The 26,240-nt window shown below is 38.9% G+C and overlaps 1 protein-coding gene across 1 annotated transcript in view; it reads right to left on the minus strand.

Annotated features, from left to right (window-relative positions):
• Positions 1 to 26,240, minus strand: part of LOC101325780 (pancreatic triacylglycerol lipase) — a 73,707-nt gene that overhangs the window by 38,249 nt on the left and 9,218 nt on the right. Inside the window, exon 6 of the mRNA XM_004321936.4 lies at positions 24,744 to 24,911. The gene's annotated coding sequence lies outside the window, so the exon portion shown is untranslated. The remainder of the gene's footprint in view (positions 1 to 24,743; positions 24,912 to 26,240) is intronic.

The following is a 26,240-nucleotide window of genomic DNA, read 5'->3' on the forward strand; positions in this document are numbered from 1 at the left end:
TTGTTAAGAATGTTGCACTATATCCTTCTGATTGTGGGATTGTGGGATTTTTACTTTCTTTATGTTTTCTTTTTGTGAACAGAAGTTCTTAATTTTAGTAATTAAATATATATTATTTTCTTTGTCAGGTATCCTTTTTAACTCAGAAGTTAGATATCTGATACTGTCTTCTAATTGTTTTATAGTTCTTCCTTTTATATTTGTCTTAATCCACCTGGAATAGATTTTTTAGAATGTATAGTATGATGTAGGGGGGTCCAGCTTCATGTGTATGACCAATTGTCCAAGCACTATTTGTTGAAAAATCCAATCTTCCCACTGACCTGCAGATGCCAGTTTCACAATGTATCATTTCCATATTTGTTCGGGTCTTTGTCTTTTGTTCCATTGATCTGTCTACCCTTTTACTCAACATTTATTCTTTTAATTTAATTTTTATTTTATTGTGGTAAGAACACTTTATATGAGATCTACCCTCTTTTTTTTTTTTTTTTTTTTGCGGTACGCGGGCCTCTCACTGTGCGGCCTCTCCCGCTGCAGAGCACAGGCTCCGGACGCGCAGGCTCAGCAGCCATGGCTCACGGGCCCAGCTGCTCCGCGGCATGTGGGATCTTCCCAGACCGGGGCACGAACCCATGTCCCCTGGCATCGGCAGGCGGACTCTCAACCACTGCGCCACCAGGGAAGCCTCATATTTTTAACTGCATAATACAGATGGTTATCTACAGGCAAAATGTTATACAACAGATCTTTTGAACTTATTCACCTTGCATAACTGAAACTTTATACCTGTTAATTAACAACACCTCATTTAAAAAACACTTTAGAAAGCTACTTCCTTAACATAACAATAATACTTCTCAGGAACCAATGCTTAATGATGAAAGACTAGAAGCATTTTCATTTACACCGGATGCTCGTTATTTATTATAATTTAAGTTGTTCTGAAGGTGTTAAATAATGCAGCAATTCAGTAACAAGTAATACACCAGCTGGGAAGGAGGGGGCAATATTCTCTTGTTTCCAGATGCTATCACTATATTTATGAAAAAACCATTGAAAACAATAAGAGAATTCTGTAAAGTGGTCAGTTATAAACATTATATGCAAAATTCAACAGATTCCTTTCTGTGGAAACAATTTATATCACAAAAGAGAGTCTACTCACAAAAACAATAAGAGATTAAATATCTAGGAATCCCAAGAGTAACTAACAGCAAATACCTATTGAGGATGAGGGATTTTTATGCTATCACTTAATCCTCAAAGTAAACTCTGGTTATGTGTTATTACCATACTCATTTTGTAATTGAAAGACCTGAGCTGCGGAAGGGTTTAATAGCTTCCCAAGATCATTCATAGACCACAGCAGAGTCAGGATTTGAACCAAAGTTCATGATCTTAACCACTAGGCAAGAGTGCCACTCTACCTTTTACAAAGAAAATCATAGGACTCTACTAAGGGATCAGAAAAATGCCCAATTCAGTGGACACATGTGAAGAGGATGGCTGCATGTAATGAAGGATGTCAGTTCTTATCAGATTATATCTGAATTAATGCAAACCCAATAAAATCCTGACAGAAATTTTTTTTAATGTAACAACTTTATTGATTTATAATTATTCATATCAGGATTTTTTTCTTAATTTGCCAAATGAGTCTAAGCTCTAGAAGTCTAAACATGGAAATTCTGACAAGAGGAGGGTAACTTGTCTAAGCTGATACTAAAATATACGATAAAGCCATATTTATTAGAATAATGAGGTACTGGGGTAGAAATAGACCAGGGCCCCCAAGCTGGAGCAACTTTGCCCCTCAAAGACATTTGGCAATATCTGGTGACATTTTTGATCGTTACAACTCAGGGATGGGGTGCTACTGGCACTGGGTGGATAGAGGTCAGGGACGCTGCTAAAAATCCTACAGTGCCCAGGACAGCCCCTCACTCTCACCCCAGCCAGTAATTTGGCCCCAAATAAAGAATAATCTGGCCCCCAAATTTCAATAGTGCCAAGGCAGAGAAACTAAAATAGACAAGTGAATAGAACAGAGTAGAGAAAGTAGCATTAGACCTCAGCATCTATAGAAATATAATCTAATATAAAGGTGTCATTAAACCAGTGGAACATTATGATTAATTAATGAACCATTTGAAAAAAAAATTAAAGTCAATCCTAACCTCATTTCTTACACCAAATCTGACAGTGCATAAAGGTTAAAAACATCTCCACAGAATAAAAACAAAGAAAAAATAAAAACCACAACCTGGGGAAAATAAGTGCAATATATAGGTCAGACAAAAAATTAATATCCCTGATATACAAAGAGTTTTTATAAACTGATAAGGAGAAGACAAACCACACAGATAAAATAGGCAAAGCACATAAACAGGATGTTCAGAAATTAAAAATATGTATAAATATAACAATGAACAGTGAAAATTACATATAAAAACCAAAATATATAAAATGTAATAATGAAGTATAATAATGAGAGATGCAAATTAAAATGAAATATCATTTTGACAAGCAAAAAACCAAAAGCCCGCAATGACTGAAGACACAGACTTTTGAGTCAAATCTGGAACAAATCCTGCAGAGCCCTCTCTTACTGGCAGTAATAAGTATTACTAGCAATGTAAGCCTTCTATCCTCCAGTCTTGGGAAAGCTACAAAGGGCATCCACTGCGATTATGGTTACATAATGAACAGTCTAAATTTATGTGGCCCAAATGCTGGATTAACAGCGTTCTTTTTAGACTGACCTTATTTGACTGTATAAATCTATGCAAATTCATTTTTTCTGGTGCAAATTTACTGGAGGCAGTATCAGGAAATTTTATTAGCTATAATGATTTATTCAGGCCTCTAGAGTGCCATTTATTTCCCAGTAGAAAAGTAGTTTAGAATATTTCAGTACTTCATTATTCAATGATATCCCCCTAAAATCCATTAAAATTCAAGTTAAAAAAAAAATCTCCTATGGGGCTGCAAACATCCTTAATGGTTTGGGCCACAGCGTTATGAATATTTCTGAAGAAATGATATTTGTCCATATCCCTAGTATCTTGAATGGAGCTATTCTATATGAGAGAGAAAAAAATTCCCTCTCCATTTGCTGTCCCTAAATTAAAATTCATGATTTGGTAGAGCACTTGAATACAACCCTTGTTTCTTATCATGTCTGTGGGAACTGTGATTCCCAGGCAGCCTGACGTCAAGTGAAACCCAAAATCCCAGTGCAGAAAACCCCCCAAAACCCAAATACCCAGTGCTGCCTGGGTCCTCAGACACTATTTCCGTGAGGCTGAAATTGCCCAGTGGGCCAGTAACAGAGGGCCGTCAAATAGCACAGGTGGGCTGCATGGACTTGCCACAAAAACCTGTCCTCCAGTCACACGTCACATCTTGAGACAGCCCAACCATGAGCACCCTTGCTCAGCTCAGGTCCCCAACAGTCACAGCTGCTGGAAGGAGGAAAGGCAGTTCTCATGAATCTGCTCTCCTTTCTGAGCACAGGGATGTCACTAAGGCCCGTGAGTTGGATGAAAGAATGACTCAGAAACCAAAGCATTTAGAAGAGAAAAGAAGACGTTTACTCGCAGAGAAGTTGCAAGGAAGTCATGCTTCAGGAAGATCAGCTCATTAGATAAAACACCCAACAGGAATTTAAGAAAAAAACATAAGATTACCAAAGTCACCAGGCTGATATTAGTCTGTTAATAGCGAACCTATTCACAAAAACTGGACACATCTTTAGCCAACAGCTCTGCAAAAGTTAAGGATAAAGTTATTCTATTATGGAGTTAACTTACAGAAATGCTCAAAATCTTCCACTTGTTCCCCAACTTTCTTGAAATGAATGAATTCCAAAGTCCTTACCACATCCTATAAGGCTGGTCTCTCTTCTCCCTGACATTATGTCCTCTCACTTCCTCCCTTGTGGTCTGACCAAACTGTACCCTGTGCTGTTTTTCAAACACACAGGCTCTTACCTGAGGCAAATATTTGTCGAATAAATTCGTGAGCATGACTTTGAAAGTATGAGAAACAAGGACTTGCAGAAAGATCACCAGGTGTTCCCGTGGCTTCCCACGTGGATTCTAGAGAGGTGGCAGTGACTGGATGATGCTCATCAGAGCAGGGGAATTCCACAAAGGGCCTGGGGATACAGGGCTGACAGCCTTTAACCTCTCCTCTCTCCTCGGTTCTTCTCAAGAAGAGGCATCGTCTCCTGCTTCCCCCACACCTGGCGACACTGGGGAGCTGCCCTCACCAGCGATCCTCGCTGCTACACTAGTGTTACGTGGGTATCTGTACAGTAGTTCCCTCCTGGGCATGAAATCTTGCCCTTCAGTGCTCTTCTGCAGCCCAGCCCCACTGTGCTATTTTTTCTCAACCTCTTTTAAAGTATTCTCTGTCTGCTTAGCAGGCTATTAAGGTGTCTGAATATGCCTATGCATGTAGGACTTCTTGGGGACAGGGGGTGGGTAGAGGGAAGAGGCCTTCTTTCACAATATCTCAAACTTCATTGGCAGTTATATAAAGCTTGGTTACATCCTAGAGCTCCCAAATGGTAATCACAAGACTTGTCACATGCCACTACTCAGTAAAAGGGATCAAAAAAGGAAAGAGTTAAAATTCGTCAGAATCAGTGAAGATAGCCTGGTTGTTGTGAGCTGTGATAAAAAAGAGTGGGGAAGAAACCCACCAAGCTAATAATTTGTGCTGAAATTTTTCTTTTGTTCCCTAATTAAGATATAGCCTTGTGATCAATCTTTGTTTCTCAACCTTGGCTGCACATTGGAATCATTTGAAGATCTTTAAAGAAAATACTGATGCCTGGGACACACCCCAGGGATGCTGATGTAAATTGGGCTAGAGAGTGGTCTAGATGTTGGGATTTTCAAAGCTCTTCCTGAGATTCTGGTGTGTGCTTTAATATGACCAGTTAAAATGATATGGAATGATATGGTATAATCAGTTATAATGATGATGGCCCAATGCTTAATTCAACTGGATACCTATACTAACAAGTACAATTGGCAAATATCTTTGAGATCACACATAAGTATAGGCACAAGTTGAGTCACTGTGCTGTAGATACCAGTTGGTGTGTTTTACAGAGAATGAAGAATAGCTGAGAATCCAGCATTCTAAACACCTTGAAGGAGGATATTAAGGAGGTTTCTTCTTTTTTCTTAAAACTATGCCTATTTGGCTGCAGGAATAGAGGTGCAGGAAGTGGAGGGGAAAATTATCAAGTGACAGTAAATATTAAAATCTTGGAGATCAAGGAGTTTTTCACCACAGTTTGCTCTTCTTAGAAATTCCAAAATTTTATCATCAGCATTAAAACATGTATTTTATTCAAGAACTGAGAGGTTCAGGCTCTCAGTTCTTGAATAAAAATGAACGAATATATTGCTGAGGTACCTCACTTGAAATTGTGGAGTAGATATCATTGGGGCATTGAAAATGTGTATTGAAAATGCTTTTGATCTCCTTCACGTAAACACACTTCCCCTCGGAATTTAAGCTCACTTCTCTGCACACAGCATGCTAAACACGCGTTCCATGGCCATAACACGATCATATTCAAAATGTCACCACTTTTTCCAACACAGTGTCAGGATCAGAAGGCGTTTTGTTGACCCGCTGTTCTTTGCAAAGCCAGGCATGCGTTAACTGGACTTGTGGTTCCTCCCGGTTGTGTAGTCACAGCCTTTTTGCTGTCTGTACTGATCCCAGGACGCCTTTTCCAATTTACCTTATGGCTCACTAACCTGTCGTTTACTCTGTGGAAGTCCTTCCCCCTGCAGCATGGACTTTCAGCGGGAGGAGGAAATGTCATCAAACAGCTCCCCTCGCACGGCTTTACATGTCTGGTTTTCTACAGCTATGTGCCTAGGGTACACACAGTGATAGCAATTCCATGGGGTGGTATGCGGTTTGTACCGATGGGGTTCAGGACATGCTGCCCCAAAAGATGACACCTTGGCATATGGAACATTTTAAACTGAAGGAATTTTAGAAATGGCATGTACAGGGAGGACTTTCTGCCCTTCCCTGGAGCACCCTATGTGAGAGGTGCCCTCCCTTCTACTCAGAGGAAGGGACGCAGAGAGGAATGTGAATGAACAGGCCTTGATAATTTCCCCCAGTTTATTACACTTAGCTCATCCTCTTTGCCCCATCACATCTTCCCATGACTTTCCACTCCTCATCAAACCTAGCATAAAACCACTCAAGCTTAACTGTTTCTTCAAGTCCTCATTTCCTTACGAAGGCTCCTGTGTCACATAAACCTTATATTAAACAAATTTGTATGCTTTTCTCTTGTTAACGTCTTTTATTACAGGGTTCCCAGTCAACGATGTGAAGGGTAGAGGAAAAATATATTTTTCCTCCTCTATAATGCTATGAAAGTCCAACAATTTCATCTGATAAAGGAATTTCACCAATAGCTTATTCTGTGCTCTCTCAAAAGTGTCTGTCTCTGACCTTGAACCTGGTTTTGTAAACTCCTCTGTGATTCTGTGACTTGTACCTGTTTTTGCTACAAGGAACGTGAGCTTGAAAAATGCCTTTGTGTTCTTGATCTCATCCGCTATTAATAAACCTCATACTGGAAGGTATGACGTTTTGCTTGTTTTAAAAAATACTCAATATACTTAACAAAGAGGTCACTATGTTCTGCTTAAAAATGAAAGGAGAGTGTCAAAAACTTTACGCTACTTTTGGAGAAATATTTGTATACTGGAGCCCTGAAGGAAAATGGAAGATGTTTTGCCATTCAGTTAGTTCCTCTCATCCTTCCAGACTCATTTGACTCAGAGCTGGTTTTGTGTTTGTTATATTATTCCGTACTATGGTATTTGCTACTATTTTCATCTCTGATTTTCCATCTTAATGAATAACTTTTGAGCCATTGATCCTTTTTCGTAAAATTGGGGCTATATCAAACACAAGAGTAACAACAACTTAGGCAAATTAACAAGTTCAATTGACAAATAAACCCACAAATGATGTGGGAATCTGAGAACTGCTCTTGTTAAGTAAAATGGTTGCTGAGGCTGAAGGACTTGTTGGATCCTTACAGTACGTGCTGCAGTTGTTAAGAAGGGAACCAGATTTCTGTGGAAATCATAGCAAGTGTTACATTCCATATTTATCAAAGGCATGTGAACACAATTGTTTCATCTCTTTATTCCTCTGAAACTGCCAAACCACATGCTCGCCCCTTGACAGATCCCCCCTGTGAAGTGTGGAACAGAAAACTCCACAGGGATAGGACTGTGTCTGTATTTTGCCCAGCCGGGTACCTGGACATGGTCAACTCTGTACGTAGCTGTTGAAGGAGTTAATACATCCACCATCATCAGCCTCAATAGGTGAAGTGTTCTGGATTTCTCCCACTTTACCATCTTCTACTCTCAGAACCCTATGCATGTTAAGAAATGTAAAAAGATTATACTTTTCTGCCTACTCAAAGGGCACAAGGGATAAGAGTCACACCTTGAGCCCAGGATGACAAATTTTGATTTGTGTATCAACAATAAGTAACTGGTAGTGACTGCCTGGATTATTGGAGTGAGAAGGATTCTGAGGTCACATCTGATTTCAGTGGGAAAAAGGACGGTGATCAGTTAGTAGTGGGACTGTGGGTTGGGAGTGAAAATTGGCATCACATTTTCCATTCCCATCTTTAGTTAGTTATTTTGCAGTAAAAAGCTGAACACTTTAAGTGCCGGTGGTGGAATTTAAGGTGCCAGCAATGAGGCAGAGGAGTGATTGAGAACATCAGCCATTTGACGGATTCTCCAAAAATCCCAAGGCTTCACCTGCCTACAGTCTGCTCCATGCAGGATACTAGGTGAGGCTTTGGGGACAATAAGTGACACAAATCAAGAGTTCCCATACCTGACCGGATATCAGAAATTCCTATGGAACTTTATTATATCAACTCCTCAACGGAGACCTATTGGCTCGTACACTCAGGGGCAGTATCTAGGATTCAGTATCTAAAAAAACATCCTGTGATGACTCGGATTCACACGCGAGTTTGGGAGACAGTGATAAAATCTACTCGGGAGAACCAAAACCTGAATCCTTCCCAGCAGAATGCCGAGAAAGTTGTTTGTCAAAGCTGCTGCTTAAGGATTCTACACAGCAATGAAAGACAGTATCTTCCTAGACTCTGATGTCCTGATATCTGGTTGTCTCTTTCTGTGATGCTAGCAGTCATGGGATAATCATTGCTTAGCTCCTTCTAGGGTTTAAAAATAATGATATTCTACTTATATCATTTTTTTAATATTTTATATTTTAGCTGGAATATTTTATATTTTAGCTGGAATATTTTAGCTGGAATATTACTTTTTATATTTTAGCTGGAATATTTTTTTAGCTTTATATTTTAGCTGGAATATTACTATATTTAGCTGGAATATTACTATAAAGAGAAATTTGCCTCTTTACTATTACTTGCCTCTTTTGTAAGTATTTAATTACCCTGAGTTACAGTTCATATAGAAAAGGCAGGATAAATGATCAATTTCCCATTTATTTGTCAATTTTCAAAGTAATGAGTTTAATATCCTTCAAAGGTGATTAATAAAATTTTGTTTTTATTTAAATTATAAGTTGGAACTCATGGATAAAATATACTTAAATTCTTTCAGTCCTTTGCCATATAACTACTGTTTATTTTTATTTATTTATTTTTTTTTTGTGGTACGCGGGCCTCTCACTGCTGTGACCTCTCCCGTTGCGGAGCACAGGCTCCGGACGCGCAGGCCCAGCGGCCACGGCTCACGGGCCCAGCCGCTCCGCGGCACGTGGGATCCTCCCAGACCGGGGCACGAACCCATGTGCCCTGCATCGGCAGGCGGACTCCCAACCACTGCGCCACCAGGGAAGCCCTAACTACTGTTTATTGATGCTTGTTTTGTTCTATCTGCAACCAGTAGGAGCTTCTAAGGAGTTGTTGGCTTCTCAGTCTTTTTGACATGATCCTACTAACACTTGATAGTTTCCCTGCTTTTGGGTCTGAAAAAACGTTCTAGCTTTCTCTTTTATGTGGAATCAGCCATTGCTCCAAGGAGCCTTGGTTCTTTTTAACAGGAAATAGCATTTAGTGGCCACAATCTGAATGCTAGGGGTGTTCATCACTACTGGGTTGTCATTGTTTCTTTTTTTTTAATTATTTTTATTTAGTTATTTATTTTTGGCTGCGTTGGGTCTTCGCTGCTGCATGTGGGCTTTCTCTAGTTGCGGCGAGCAGGGGCCGCAACTCTTCCTTGTGGTGCGCAGGCTTCTCATTGCAGTGGCTTCTCTTGTTACAGAGCACGGGGTCTAGGCATGCAGACCTCAGTAGTTGTGGCACGTGGGCTCAGTACTTGTGGCTCACGGGCTCTTGAGCACAGGCTCAGTAGTTGTGGTGCACGGGCTTAGTTGCTCCGCGGCATGTGGGGTCTTCCCGGACCAGGGATCGAACCTGTGTCCCCTGCATTGGCAGGCAGATTCTTAACCACTGCACCACCAGGGAAGCCCTGTTTCTTGGCCTTTAAGAAACTGGCTTTAAAAAAAGCTTTTTTAAAGAAGATAAAATAGATTATGAGTTCACACTGGAACTTCCAATTCAAATTCAGTATTATAAGATTTTACATTAGCTCATTAATTTTGCATCTGTACGTTTTTTCTCCCCTGCCAAAACTATCAGTTCTCAGTGACACCAACTAATTCACCGTCTGCAGTTTTACTTAGTGACTCTAGAGCCAGACTGTATGGACATGAATCTTGTCTCTGTCATTGACCTGCTGCATGATCTTTGGCCAGTCACTTAACCTCTCTGTGCCTCAGGTGTCTCATATGTATATAAAACCTACCTCATAGGGTTGTTGTGTAAACTGAATCAGAAAATGTGCAAAGCCCTTGGAATTATAGCTGGCATACTGTGTATGTTCAATGGATTTTAGTTATAAAATCTGCTGACTTCTTCCTGACTTAGATTTTTGTATGAGGTCATGTAAACCTGTTTAATCTTCTTCAAATTTATTTTACTTCTACTAACTAAACCTAATAATATTCCCTCTTACAGTGCAACTGATTTGATCAATACTACCCACTCAACAAATAACCCAGTAATTTACTTGCTAAATGACTATATTGCCAAGCTTAAGTTTAATACTATCGAAAACAAGTGACAAGTGATTCATATTTCACTTTCAACATTATATTCAAAGATTCTACACTACATATAAACCAATTATATTTTTATTTATAAAATAAATTATATATACCACAATTCTGTCTCCAACCATGCAAATTTATACATAGAATTTCAGATAAAACTGTTTTCAGGTTAATCCAGTTTGTAAGAAAAGTTTTTCTAAAATACACTATTCTAGTTAGTCATACAACAACATATTTTGATTGCATTGGGTACTAGATAAGGACTTTAAAGTAATTATGATTAAAATGTTCAAGAAAGTAGATGAAGAGATGGAGTATTTCACTAGAAACCTGTAATTTATAAAGAGGAACCAAGTAGAAAAATGTAGAACAAAAATGCAATAACTGAAATTAAGAGTTCAGTAGATAGGTTTAATAGCAGGTCAGAAACAATAGAAGATTAGTATACAGGAATATAGGTCAGTAAAAAGGTCAGATTAAAGGACAGAGAGAATACAGCTGATACATATAAAAAGCACATAAACAAAATATGGGACACAAAGACAAAGCTTGATACATTTGTGCTTGATGTCCCAGAAAGAGAGAGAAATATAATGAGTCAGAAGGCAATATTTGAAAAGGTACTGGCTGAGAATCTTTTAAAATTGATGAAAACCACAGAAGACTCCAAATAACCAAAGTGATCTTAAGAAAGAAGAGCATAGTTGGAGGAATTACACTTCCTGATTTCAAATTGTATTACAAAACTGTACTAATCAAAACAGTATGGTACTGGCATAAAAACAAACATATAGGCCAATGGAACAGAATAGAGAGCCTATAAATAAACCCAATCATATACGGTCAACTAGTTTTGATAAGGTGCCAAGAAAACACAATGGGGAAAGGAAGTCTCTTCAATAAATGGTGTTGGGAAGACTGGATAACCACCTGCAAAAGAATGAAATTGGATCCTTATCTTACAGAATACACAAAAATCAACTCAAAATGGATTAAAGACTTAAACATAAGATTGACAAAGACTGAAATTATAAAACTCTTGTAAGAAAAACTAGAGAATAAGCTCCTTCACATTGACCTTGGCAATGATTTTTTTGAATATGACACCACAAGCTCAGGCAACAAAAGCAAAGGTGAACAAGTTGGACTATATCAAACTAAAAAACTTCTGCACAGCAAAGGAAACAATCAACAACATGAAATACAACGTACAAGTTGGGAAAAATATTAGCAAACCGTATATTTGATAAGGGGTTAATATCCAAAGTATATAAGAAACTCATACAATTCAATAGTGAAAAAACAAATAATCTGATTTTAAAATGGTCAAAGGGGGCTTCCCTGGTGGCGCAGTGGTTAAGAATCCGCCTGCCAATGCAGGGGATATGGGTTCAATCCCTGGTCTGAGAAGATCCCACATGCCACGGAGCAACTAAGCCCGTGCACCACAACTACTGAGCCTGCGCTCTAGAGCCCGTGAGCCACAACTACTGAGCCCACGTGCTACAACTACTGAAGCTCGTGTGCCTAGAGCCCGTACTCCACAAGACAAGCCACCCCAATGAGAAGCCCGCACACCGCAAGGAAGAGTAGCCCCTACTCGCCGCAGCTAGAGAAAGCCTGCGCGCAGCAACGAAGACCCAATGCAGCCAAAGATAAATAAATTTTAAAAAATAAAAATGGTAAAAGGACCTCAATAGACATTTTTCCAAAGAACACATGCAAATGGGCAACAGGTATATGAAAAGGTGCTCAACATCATTAATCATCAGGGAAATGCAAATCAAAACCACAATGAGGTATCACCTCACACCTGTTAGAATGACTGTTGTCAAAAAGACGAGAGAGAACAAACGTTGGTGAGGATGTGGGAAAAAAATGGAACCATTATGCACTGTTAGTGAGAATGTAAACTGGTATAGCCACTATTTAAAACAGCATGGACATTCCTCAAAAAACTAAAAATAAAACTACTGTATGATCCAGCAATCCTTTTTCTGGATATATACCCAAAGGAAGTGAAATCAGTACCTTGAAAAGATTTCTGTGTTATGTTCACTGCAGCTTTATTCACAATAGGCAAGATACAGAAACAACATAAGTGTCCATGACAGATGAATGAATAAAGAAATTTCCATTATTCTAGGAGGTGGGTCAAAAAAGATCTTGCTGTGATTTATGTCGAAGAGTGTTCTTCCTATGTTTTCCTCTAAGAGTTTTATAGTGTCCGGTCTTACATTTAGGTCTTTAATCCATTTTGAGTTTATTTTCGTGTATGGTGTTAGGGAGTGTTCTAATTTCATTCTTTTACATGTAGCTGTCCAGTTTTCCCAGCACCACTTATTGAAGAGACTGTCTTTTCTCCATTGTATATCCTTGCCTCCTTTGTCATAGATTAGTTGACCACAGGTGCATGGGTTTATCTCTGGGCTTTCTATCCTGTTCCATTGATCTATATTTCTGGTTTTGTGCCACTACCAGGTTGTCTTGATTACTGTAGCTTTGTAGTATAGTCTGAAGTCAGGGAGTCTGATTCCTCCAGCTCCGTTTTTTTCCCTCAAGATTGCTTTGGCTATTCGGGGTCTTTTGTATCTCCATACAAATTTTAAGATTTTTTGTTCTAGTTCTGTAAAAAAATGCCATTGGTAATTTGATAGGGATTGCATTGAATCTGTAGATTGCTTTGGGTAGTATAGTCATTTTCACAATATTGATTCTTCCAATCCAAGAACATGGTATATCTCTCCATATGTTTGTGTCATCTTTGATTTCTTTCATCAGTGTCTTATAGTTTTCTGAGTACAGGTCTTTTGTCTCCTTAGGTAGGTCTATTCCTAGGTATTTTATTCTTTTTGTTGCAATGGTGAATGGGATTGTTTCCTTGATTTCTCTTTCTGATCTTTCATTGTTAGTGTATAGGAATGCAAGAGATTTCTGTGCATTAATCTTGTATCCTACAACTTTACCAAATTCATTGATTAGCTCTAGTAGTTTTCTGTTGGCATCTTTAGGATTCTCTATGTATATTATCATGTCATCTGCAAACAGTGACAGTTTTACTTCTGCTTTTCTAATTTGATTCCTTTTTCTTCTCTGATTGCCGTGGCTAGGACTTCCAAAACTATGTTGAATAATAGTGGTGAGAGTGGACATCCTTGTCTTGTTCCTGATCTTCGAGGAAATGCTTTCAGTTTTTCACCATTGAGAATGATGTTTGCTGTGGGTCTGTCATATATGGCCTTTATTAGGTTGAGGTAGGTTCCCCCTATGCCCACTTTCTGGAGAGTTTTTATCATAAGTAGGTGTTGAATTTTGTCAAAAGATTTTTCTGCATCTATTGAGATAATCATATGGTTTTTATTCTTCAACTTGTTAATATGGTGTATCACATTGATTGATCTGCATATATTGAAGAATCCTTGCATCCCTGGGATAAATCCCACTTGATCACGGTGTATGATCCTTTTAATGTGTTGTTGCATTCTGTTTGCTAGTATTTTGTTGAGGACTTTTGCATCTATATTCATCAGTGATATTGGTCTGTAATTTTCTTTTTGTGTAGTATCTTTGTCTGCTTTTGGTATCAAGGTGATGGTGGCCTCATAGAATGAGTTTGGGAGTGTTCCTTCCTCTGCAATTTTTTGGAAGAGTTTGAGAAGGATGGGTGTTAGTTCTTCTCTGAAGGTTTAATGGAATTCACCTGTGAAGCCATCTGGTCCTGGACTTTTGTTTGTTGGAAGATTTTTAATCACAGTTTCAATTTCATTACTTGTGATTAGTCTGTTCATATTTTCTATTTCTTCCTGGTTCAGTCTTGGAAGGTTATACCTTTCTAAGAATTTGTCCATTTCTTCCAGGTTGTCCACTTTATTGGCATAGAGCTGCTTGTAGTAGTCTCTTATGATGCTTTGCATTTCTGCAGTGTCCATTGTAATTTCTTCTTTTTCATTTCTAATTTTATTGCTTTGAGTCCTCTCCCTCTTTTTCTTGATGAGTCTGGCTAAAGGTTTATCAATTTTGTTTATCTTCTCAGAGAACCAGCTTTCAGTTTTATTGATCTTTGCTATTGTTTTCTTTGTTTCTATTTCATTTATTTCTGCTCTGATCTTTATTATTTCTTTCCTTCTACTAACTTTGGGTTTTCTTTCTTCTTCTGCTGCTAGTTCCTTTAGGTGTAAGGTTAGATTGTTTATTTGAGATTTTTCTTATTTCTTGAGAACAAGAAATAATTTTATTCTATAAAATTCTAATAAATAATTTTATTCTATAAGATTCCCTCTTAGAACTGCTTTTGCTGCATCCGATAGGTTTTGGATCGTCATGTTTTCATTGTAATTTGTCTCTAGGTACTTTTTGATTTCCTCTTTGATTTCTTCAGTGATCTCTTAGTTATTAATTAATGTGTTGTTTAGCCTCCATGTGTTTGTGTTTTTTACGTTTTTTCCCCTATAATTTATTTCTAATCTCATAGTGTTGTGGTTGAAAAAGAAGTTTGATATGATTTCAGTTTTCTTAAATTTACTGAGGCTTGATTTGTGACCCAAGATGTGATCTATCCTGGAGAATGTTCTGTGCGCCCTTGAGAAGAAAGTGTAATCTGCTGTTTTTGGATGGAATGTCCTATAAGTATCAATTAAATCTATCTGGTCTATCGTGTCATTTAAATCTTGTGTTTCCTTACTAATTTTCTATCTGGATGATCTGTCCATTGGTGTAAGAGAGGTGTTAAAGTCCCCCCACTATTATTGTGTTACTGTCGATTTCCTCTTTTATAGCTGTTAGCATTTGCCTTATGTATTGATGTGCTCCTTTGTTGAGTGCATATATATTTATAATTGTTATATCTTCTTCTTGGATTGATCCCTTGATCATTATGTAGTATCCTTCCTTGTCTCTTGTAACATTCTTTAAAGTCTATTTTGTTTGATATGATTATTGCTACTCTAGCTTTCTTTTGATTTCCCTTTGCATGGAATATCTTTTTCCATCCTCTCACTTTCAGTCTGTATGTGTTCCTAGGTTTGAAGCAGGTCTCTTGTAGACAGCATATATATGGGTCTTGTTTTTGTATCCATTCAGCAACCCTGTGTCTTTTGGTTGGAGCATTTAATCCATTCACATTAAAGGCAATTATCAATATGTATGTTCCTATCACCATTTTCTTAAATTGTTTTGGGTTTGTTTTTGTAGGTCATTTTCTTCTCGTCTGTTTCCCATTTTGAGAACTTCCTTTAGTATTTGTTGTACAGCTGTTTTGGTGGTGCTCAATTCTCTTAGCTTTTGCTTTTCTGTAAAGCTTTTGATTTCTCCATTGGATATGAATGAGATCCTTGCCAGGTAGAGTAATCTTGGTTGTAGCTTTTTTCCTTTCATCACTTTAAATATATCGTGCCACTCCCTTCTGGCTTGTAGAGGTTCTGCTGAGAAATCAACCGTTAACCTTATGGGAGTTCCCTTGTATGTTATTTGTCATTTTTTCCTTGTTGCTTTTAATAATTTTTGTCTTTAATTCTTGTCAATTTGATTACTATGTGCCTCGGCGTGTTTCTCCTTGGGTTTATCCTGCCTGGGACTCTCTGCACTTCCTGGACTTGGGTGGCTATTTCCTTTCCCATGTTAGGGAAGTTTTCAACTATAATCTCTTCAAATATTTTCTCAGGTCGTTTCTCTCTCTCTTCTCCTTCTGGAACCCCATAATGCACATGTTAGTGCATTTAATGTTGTCCCAGAGGTCTCTTAGGTTGTCTTCATTTCTTTTCATTCTTTTTTCTTTATTCTGTTCCATGGCAGTGAATTCCACCATTCTGTCTTCCAGGTCACTTATCCGTTCTTCTGCCTCAGTTATTCTGCCACTGATTCCTTCTAATGTATTTTTCATTTCAGTTATTGTATTGTTCATCTCTGTTTGTTTGTTCTTTAATTCTTCTAGGTCTTTGTTAAACATTTCTTGCATCTTCTCTATCTTTGCCTGCATTCTTTTTCCAAGGTCCTTGATCCTCTTCACTATCGTTATTCTGAATTCTTTTTCTGGAGGGTTGCCTGTCTCCACTTCATTTAGTTGTTTTTCCGGGGTTTTATCTTGTTCCTTCATCTGGTACATAGTCCTTTGCCTTTTCATTTTGTCTATCTTTATGTGAAAGTAGTTTTCATTCCACAGACTGCAGGATTGTAGTTTTTCTTGCGTCTGTTGTCTACCCTGTGGTGGATGAGGCTATCTAAGAGGTATGTGCAAGCTTCCTGATGGGAGGGACTGGTGGTGGGTAGAGCTGGGTGTTGCTCTGGTGGGCAGAGCTCAGTAAAACTTTAATCTGCTTGTCTGCTGGTTGGTGGGGCTGGGTTCCCTCCCTGTTTGTTGTTTGGCCTGAGGCAACCCAGCACTAGAGGCTACAGGCTCTTTGTTGGGGCTAATGGCGGACTCTGGGCCGGCTCATGCCAAGGCATGCTTTCCCAAACTTCTGCTGCCAGTGTCCTTGTCCCCATGGTTAGCCACAGCCATTCTCAGCCTCTGCAGGAGACCCTCCAACACTAGCAGGTAGGTCTGGTTCAGTTTCCTATGGGGTCACTGCTCCTTCCCCCTGGGTCCTGATGTGCACACTTCTTTGTGTGGAGTCTCTGTTTCCCCCAGTCTTGTCGAAGTCCTGCAACCACATCCCACTAGCCTTCAAAGTCTGATTCTCTGGGAATTCCTCCTCCCGTTCCCGAACGCCCAGGTTTGGAAGCCAGACATGGGGCTCAGAACCTTAACTCCAGTGGGTGGACTTCTGTGGTATAAATGTTCTCCAGTTTGTGAGTTATGCACCCAGTGGTTATGGGATTTGATTTTATTGTGATTGCGCCCCTCCTACTGTCTCATTGCGGCTTCTCCTTTGTCTTTGGATGTGGGGAATCTTATTTAGTGAGTTCCAGTGTCTTCCTGTCAATGATTGCTCAGCAGTTAGTTGTGATTCTGGTGCTCTTGCAAGAGGGAGTGAGTGCGCGTCCTTCAACTCCACCATCTTGAACCAATCCTTTCTATTTTTTCCATAACACTCTCTATACATGCAACCAATGTTATATTTTGGATGAATTGGTGCATTGATATATTAAAATCGAATCAATAACTGGTGAAATTCTATTTAAAAAAATCAACTTTGTTGCTTGACTAAATTGCTCGTCACTTTTTAAAAACAAAACTGACCAGTTGTGTTAAGTTGGCTTGTGGACAGAGCTTAAATGTTGTGTTCACACACTGTTGGGTGCTGTTCAACTAAGGAGAAAGTTCAGTTTCTGGAGAGAAATATCTTTATTGATTACTACACCAACAGCAATTACACTGAAACAGAGGCTAGTGAGTAAGACTTCTAAGTTCTTATATAAGGTGATGACAGATAACTGAAGAACACCCACAACGTGTGCCCGTACTGCCCCCACACGCTAGACATTCTGTGAAGTTGGACTATCACTACTATAGTTAGTGTTCACCTTCTTGGTTCCACAGGCACAGTCCCTGTCCCACCTGAAACATGTGCTGGGGGAAATCAACAGCAAACCAGCAAAGAGTCCGGGACCCAAAACTTCTCCTCCTTTACTGATGTAATTCATGCATTTGGTGAACAAAACGTCCTCTATGTTTTATAACTCAATGCACACTCTTCCTCCAAGAGCAACAATTCAATGATGGGGGAAGTTTTAAAAATGATATTCTACCTTTACATGTCTTGTTATTCTTAAATTTCAAGACTGGTTCCAAATCAGAATTTAAAGGGAACTTAACCAGAGTGATATATTGTGATCTTGAGAACTAAAAATTTCACTGCATATAGCACTGAGGTTTGATTCATTAAAAATTCATACAGTGTTGTACAGTGGTTTGTTGACTATTAAGCTGTCACTAGATGACACAATATGCTCATTCTTCCACTAGAGGGCAGCTTAATAAATTATATCTTAAACTCAAGCAAGGCTTTCCACAGTAAAAAGACAAATCAAACTTTAAGAAAACATGAATTTTTTAGGGCCAATCAATGTACATCATAAAAACATATAGATCCCTAATGAGAGCATTATATGGTTAGGAAGAATTATGAACACACAAGAAAATCCAAATTTTATTTTTAAATGATTGATTCACCCATCTATCCACTCATTTAGGTATACATACCCTCACCTAATTAGCCGAAGAATTTCAGAATGAGAAAGCTATCTCAGAAATCATACATATGATCTTTGTTTTATAGGTGGACATGCTGGGGCTCAAAGTGAAATTATTTGTCTGAGTTCACTTCGTTAATTGATTCTGGAATCAGAACCAGACCTCCAATTCACAATTCCGTGCTCTACATTCACTACATTGAATTTTAAGATATTTTGAAAGTTCGAAAAGAAATAACCTTCTGTTTCTGAGATTTCAGAAAACATCATCTGCATTGTTGGTACAAAATAGCACATGTCCCATATTCCATTTGTTTTCTAGCTTTCTTTTTCCAACTTGTGTGTTTTGGACTCCTTGGGCTTGTCTTTCTCTTTGTGATAACCAATAGAATTACAGTTTTTGTCCTTGAAAATCCACAAGGCTTCGTAAGTGCTGGTAAAAGAAACCTCTGCAAATAATACAGGGAAAATGTGGCATTTTCCCTTGCAGCTTGGGAGAAAAAGCAAATGGCATTGTGTATAATGAAAATGTTAGTCAAACACATGGACTTTAGATGGTGATGTTATATCCCATGAAAGTAAACCTCATCCTGTGAAAGGTCTACTTTTGACTGGTTGACTTAAAAATGTTTTGTTGTAGAGATAAAATTTAAATTCCTTTCTGCTTTCCAGAAGCTACAAGTGTGCATACCTTTTCATTTTAATCCAGAAGGGAATCACTAACACTTCCTTTTTCTCACTCTTGCATGAGGTATTATGATTTGAATAGAATTCTTATTTAACCAAAGAGCTTGAGAGTCTTACCTCATATTAATGAACAGCGTCCAGAGGCATCACCTGCTGCCCACATGCTCTTCAAGGTAAAAGTCCGGAAAAAATGCTGTTTCCCTTACTTTTAAGTGGTATTCTCATCTCCACACACAAATCTCTAGCCTTAAGCTATTTTAAATTTTAGGTTTGCTGTGGTTATTCCTAAATGATGGATTGAAGTTTGGTAATTGCATCTGTCTTCATGATGCATAGGCATTGCTCTGCAGTTGACTCCGTTAGGACCACTGGACTGGGTCTTACACGAGCCCAAGATGAGTGGATTAGTCATGCTCTGGTTAGCGTCATCCTAAATCTATTGGGCATGGCCTTTGCTCCCTCCTCCTGGGACCCTCAAGGAAATTATTGCTCCTCTGGCCACAGTTGACAATCAGTAGATCCTTGATGGATAGATTTATGGGCGAATGTTTGAGAGAAATGTCAGTTCTGTTTCTCCAAGACCACAGGTACTGGAAAAATAAAGTACACTGAATTCCAAATGGAATCTCTTATAACAGTATGTATGACAACCACAGAATTCAGAAATGAAAACCTACTGCTCTCTCTCTTTATCATTATCAGTGAGTGAAGGATGAAGGTGTGAGAGTAGTTGAGTAAGCTGGCTCTTTTCTATGCCACTCTCACCCTTGTGCCTGCTTCTATCACAGTCCTTGTCATGATGTATTATAATCAAGGATTTATTTTCCTGTGTCCTCTGCAATGCTATGTGTACCTCAAGAGTAAGGACTATCTCTTGTTTTTCATATAACCTTATGACTTAGCACAATGCCTGGCACATAAGGGTAATGCAATAAATGTTTTTTAAATGAATGAATGAAAAAAGCCTCCGAAAAGAAAGATATATGACGCTGGAAAGGTTAAATATTTGCAAAACTCAAACTTTGAAAATAGACTGTATATGGGACAAAGCATTTACCAAAAATCTTGGCCCAGTCTATATAGATATTCAGACATTCTCTCGTATTGGAGAGAAATCTAATAGAGAGACTCCACTCTCCTGAGTATAAGACTTAAATCATTTAGAGCAGAACTCTTAGAGAATCATGTGTAAAATAAAGAAGCCCATCTGGTATTATAAGTATGCATTTGGGGAAAAAAATAACAAAACGTAACAGAAAACACACCTATCATTTTTATTACACAATCTGCAGAAAGTAAAGATTTACGAAATCTTTTTGGCCAGAGGGTATATGAAAAAAGATTGATTTTCCCAAGTGTAGGAGTAAAGACCCCAGGAGGAACACGAGATTTTTATGTTTATCTAACATGAGCTTAGGTTTTAAAAGGCTGAGAAACAATAACTTGGCATAAATTATACTTCTGTTCCTGAGACCCCCTGCTTGTTCTGAAGAGCTGCAGAGTCAACACAACCTGAGGGCTCTGTTAAGCAGGGTAATTTCTATTATTCACTCTGATCTGAGGAGCCTGGGGAAACAGACACACAACTCCACCAGGTATCTGAATTTTCCTCAACTTCTGCAGGAACATTTATGACCCACCTCCTCCAGCCCTAGGCATAGTGCAGAGTTCAGTGCCTCTTCTGTAATTGGATCTTTACACAATTTGCCCCTTTCCTCCAATCTTCCTGGAGCACAAACCCTAGTAAACCTTCTTCAAGTCACCTTTCTCCTCTTAGCCTGCCATTTAGCAACTAGATTTGAAGCCCATCAGTATTTTGTTTTACCTACAACTCTAACTGGTATAGCCCTTTCAAATTTATAAAGTGAGTATATATATAATCCTTTGAATGAATAAAAGATCACCAGTTAACTTGAGAGCTGTAAGTAAGGTGTAGAAATTACCCATCTCGCATGGAGGGGGTCAATCCCCACTGCCCAGCGGACAGGAACCCGAATCCCATCAAGTGTCCCGACCTAAGTACTAGTTTACAGGAAATACACAGGAGAGAGGAATGTACTAAATGATACCAAGGGGATCCCATCAGTTGAATGTGAGAAATTTTACAGGACAAGTGACCTGGTTTATTTAACAACTGGTGTGGAAGAAGGGGGAGGGGAACTGTTATAGATGAAAAGAGACTTAGGGACATGTTAATCATATGCAACAAACCAACTGCCGAAAAGAGCTTTTTCAGACAATCTGGGAGATTTAAAACAAATTGAATGTAAGATGATATTAAGGAATTATGGTTAATTCTTTTGGTTAACCTTAAATTCATTTAAAACTTATTGTTAAAATAGGTATTATGATTATGTTCAACAAATTTATTGTTTAGAGATTCATACTGATGTGTAAATGGGAGAGATGGTATCACACGTAGGATCTGGTTTAAAATAGTTCAGCAAAAACAAACAAACAAAACAAAAACAGGGGGTGTGTGTTTGTGGACACACTTAGAACAGAATTGGCAAAATCTGAAAATCATTTAACTCGTTGATGAGTTCTTGGGAGTTCTATTTAACCAATTTCTCTGCTGCTGTGAATATTTGAAAATTTCTACAACAAAAAGTAAAAAGAAAAAACAGTGCTGAGTTCTGTTGAGGGATGGAATAAATGAGTAAAACTTCCCATTCAACTTTGTACCTGGCAGTCACTGGAAAAGTGAGAGCTATTTTCAGGTCAGATGGGACTAAAGGGGAAAACAGGGTTGAGAATGACTGTTTTCCCCCAATGGGAGAGACTTAGACTTTAAAAAATCTAAAGCAATGAGAGCTTGAATGTGCAAAGGAAAGAAAATGTAACCAATAGGATAGGATTCCCAAGAAGGCTAGAGAGAGTGAGATCCAAAGCACAGAGGCAAGCATTGGCCTTGGGTGGGAGATAGGGCAGCTTCCTTATTAGAAAGAAAAAGGATAAAATGGATGCAGATGTAAGTAACTGACATGTTTGGATTAAAAAGAGGAGAGACTTGCTCTCTGATGACCTCTGTTTTCTGTATAAAGTAGGTGGAGAGTTTGGGGTAAGAGGTGTTAAAAAGCGAAAAACAGACACATAAACAAAAAACCAAAAACCAGGTAGAATTTCAGGACAGTGTTGATGATCAGTTTATAGTTATACATGTCTTCTCTGAGACATGACTGTCCCAGTAGCCCTCAACTATTTGAGTGCTGGCCTAGAAGAAGAGGAACACTGGGTGTGCTCCGGTTGAGGTTTTGCCCAACAGGATGCAAAAAAAAAGGGAGTTTAGGGTGTTAATAAGCATTATTACTAAACCAAATTATCATGCAACGTAAGCTGGGTGTGAAAGGAAATGGGTTGGTGCGTTTCAAGAAAGTAGAAAGGTAATGGAACAGAAGTTGCAAGGACTGAGAAGTTCACTCCGTCGGCCTGAAGGGAAAGCAGTTGTGGTCCAAGAGGGGGATGCTCCCATGTGCAAGTTTAGAGGAGGGCATTTGTGGGTAATGTGATGATGAGGTACGAGTGTGAACTGATGGCAATGGGCAGTGGAGAAAGTGATGGCTAATGGGACTGGAAGTCACTTTTCAGCATTAAGGGCAGTTCGCTCAAGAAGCAGAAGAATTTCCTAACAGTCTTTGCCCCCAGTACTCTGCTATAGTTAACGCTGGGCACTCAGAGAGCAAGGGAATCATTTTTTAAAGAGCTTTCCTAGGCAGCAATACACACAGAAAATAATGTTGTCACCTTGAACTTTCAGATCTGCCTGGATAGCTCATGCACTATTCTTCATATGACATTCTTATAATGCAAAAAAGGGGACAGATATTAAGAACAATGGGACAGAAAGCCTATAGTTTATTAAAATAGGGTTCCCAGAAGTTAAGTGACTCCAATTTGTCTTTTCAAGCTTAGAAAGAGCCAGCCCAGAGACGCTTCGAACAAGGAAGCAAGCCAGGACACACAGAGCCTAGTGCAGCATCCTGATTCATAATTCTTCCTCCCAGTTGGCAGCCCCCTCCTGAAAGGAAGAAAGGCTGAGCAGAGAGCAGTGCAGGCCCGGGGCAGCTGCTCTAACAGGTTTCCATCCCCCAGAGCCATGGACCAACTCCACTGCCAGGTTGCTCAGGAGTGCTGGGGCTGCGATGCAGTTACTCAGTAGGGTTCGGAGCCTCCTACAGGGCTGTTCATGGCCTCCCTGTTCCTGGGCTGGTGTGGGCCTCAGGCTGATGTGGCACCAGGGAGGGAGGATGCTCAGCCGGATCATGCCAAACACACCCTTATCTCCTCTCCTCCTTCCACTAAGCCTTGCTCTCCAATCAACCTTCTATCCCTCCTTGCTCAGCGGGAAGGTCACCCCACTTTGTTCTCTGCTTTCTGCCACAACTCAAGTTCACGTGCACCCATGGGTCTCTTCTTAAGGTTCAGCTGGCAACAAGGCACAAGGAGAATCAAGAAACCCTCTGCAGAGTATCTGTCATCATTTCTTTTCAACAATATTCATAGCACAGTGCTATGGGCCAAACACTGAGCCCAGTGATAGAGAACAGAACAAATAAAAACACGCATCTTTTATTTTCACTGGATGAGGACAACTGAATTAGACGAAATTGAAGCAAAATAAAAAACACAAATGACACATTTAAATATTACAATATTGTTATTATAAACACAAAGGGTTAGTCAAGGGCTTTAGAAATGAAATGCTGCTTTTAGGTTAAATAAAAATTTGCAATGGGACCTTCAAGGCCCAGGGAGATGAGTAATTCTGTGGTGGGGGCTTCTAGAAGGAGGGGCTGATGATCCTCAGGGCCCATTACTACCTGAGACATACATCATAGATAAGCTCCAAAATCTCTTACCTCACACACTCCCTGAAGACCAAGGAACACCTTGCAAACACTAACACGCTCTCATTAGTTTTTATTATTAATCGATAGATGTATCAACCCACAGGGTTATCATCTACTATACATCATGAACTACAGACATAATTTGTCTTAGTAAGATTTAACAACACAGTAAATATTCTTCAAATCATTTTAGAACAAGGATTATTCCACCTGGAAATACTCTAAATGTACTTCAAACACTCAACCAGACAGAGGCTCATTTTCTGATGAGTTTACACCACCTACTTGTAACAACTCCTCTTATTCAGGGAAATACTAACTCTGCTCTATTTTGTCACTGATAACCCAGAATACCAGGGCTCAGTCTGGTTTTAAGGGACATATAAAAGCTTGTCAATAAGAAAAACATTCTATATAGAAAAAAGGCAACTATACATTTCTATCTCATTTACAAGGGCCAAGCTTGGTCTGGATACCAGCTTAATTTTTCCATTGTTCCCATTAAGTAAATCCATTGAGATTATATCTGGAATTAGCATGGTTTCAGGATCTGGGCAATATTAGGTCCTACAAAGTTCTAGCTAAAGAAGGCAGATCTGAAAAATTTAAAGGGGAAAAAGGAGGATATTAATATGATTCCAGGGTAGGTGGGGTGGAAGACATAAGTAGGTCTTCTAATTAATGAGTAGTTACTATTTTATAAACACTTTCACAAATATAGTATTGGTTTCTTAAATAATTTTTATCTCCTTTAATTGAAAACTTTCAATGGCACAAATTTTTATACTATTTTCAAATTTCAAATTATATATGGGTTTTAAATGTCATTTGCAAAGTTTAAACTATGTTTGAAAGTGCAAAGGAAAAAGTAAGACTTACTCAGATCCATATTTTCCAGATATATCTATCACCATTTCTGCTCCCAGCTTATTCTGAGAATGTTCAAATGAAAGTTCCTTCCAAATGAACTCAATACTTGCAATGTTTCCAATGTTAATGTCTGCATCAATTAAATTTGTATAAGTCATGCCTGGCTTCAGTGTTCCACTGTAAAGAGAAAAATAAACTCGTAAGCTTGCACCAGGTATTCACAATGCTGAAGTTGAAGACAACATCTCTGTGTACCATGGAAGAGAAAATTTCATTTTCTGGCATTTGCTTATAGGAGATTTATTCTTTCCATTCACTTTGGTCAGCCTCTCAGAACAGCATGATTCTGAAGCTTGAGAAAAGGGTTAGGTAAATGGGAAGCTTGACTAGGTGATTTTTAGGGGATGAGTACTCCATAATAAAAGATCTGGTCTTGGCTTTGTGGCATCAGAAACTAGATTTTATTGACACCAGGAAATGATCAAACTACCAATGATAGACTAAATTCACACAAAACTCATATAAGAACTAGAAGCCTGTTCATCAGCTCACAATGGTGAAATGCTTCCTTTTTATTAACCAAAATGTTCTCCTACCCTTTCCCTGGTACCTTCTTCATCTGTATGAAAAGAATTGGGTAACCAAACTAATGATAAAAATGATGTTTTGGTGAGTGTGGAAATAGAGCAGAGAGAAGTAGATTATCTTGAGACATAAGGCATATTTTATGCACGCCAAAAGTAGACCAGATGAGATTTCTCTATTGCTGCTATTTCCTTATTCCTTTGCTAATGTATTGTCTGTCTCCTCTAACTGGAAGGTAAGCTCCATGAGAGTAGGACCTGTGTCTGTTTCTCCGGCAGTTAGAACAATTCCCGGTATATAATAGGCATTTGAACGTTTGAACGAATGAATGTTGCTATTCTTAGGGCCTTATTCCATTACATGTAAAATTAATTGATTTAATTACCAGAAGACAACTTTTCTTCCAGATTATTGGGGTAATTTCCCTGTTGCCCCATGAACTGCCTTCACACAGTGCACACACAGTGCAGCTCTTCATGACAGTGTCATTGGAAGCCCAAATAACTAAAATATAATCTACGGTGACGCCAGACTCTTAAAGGTTGACCGAAGAGTGGGAATAGACTAGCATACAAATTCATTTAGTGGCTTCATTTCAAGATAAGACATCTACTGTGGACCTGAAATGCTTAATTATTCTTAAAAAAGAGGACTGGATAACTATGCAAGGACATTACAAATAGCTTCTTTAGACATTAGCAAAAGAAGTACAGAGATGTCAAAACATTGTCACAAATCTTAGAAGGGGCAGGAACTGCACCTTTCTCTCCACCTGCCCCACGTCAGCTGCCTTTGGGCAGGACACAAAGCCCACAGCCTTAGGCAGCGAGTGTACTGTGGGCCTCAGAGCCACAGACACAAGATGGTGTTGAACTCTTCTCAGAGGAATAGCTTAGTGGAGATATGAAAAGCAAGTGGATA

The sequence above is a fragment of the Tursiops truncatus genome, chromosome 16, assembly GCF_011762595.2.
Source record: "Tursiops truncatus isolate mTurTru1 chromosome 16, mTurTru1.mat.Y, whole genome shotgun sequence".
In the NCBI taxonomy this organism is placed as follows: domain Eukaryota; kingdom Metazoa; phylum Chordata; class Mammalia; order Artiodactyla; family Delphinidae; genus Tursiops; species Tursiops truncatus.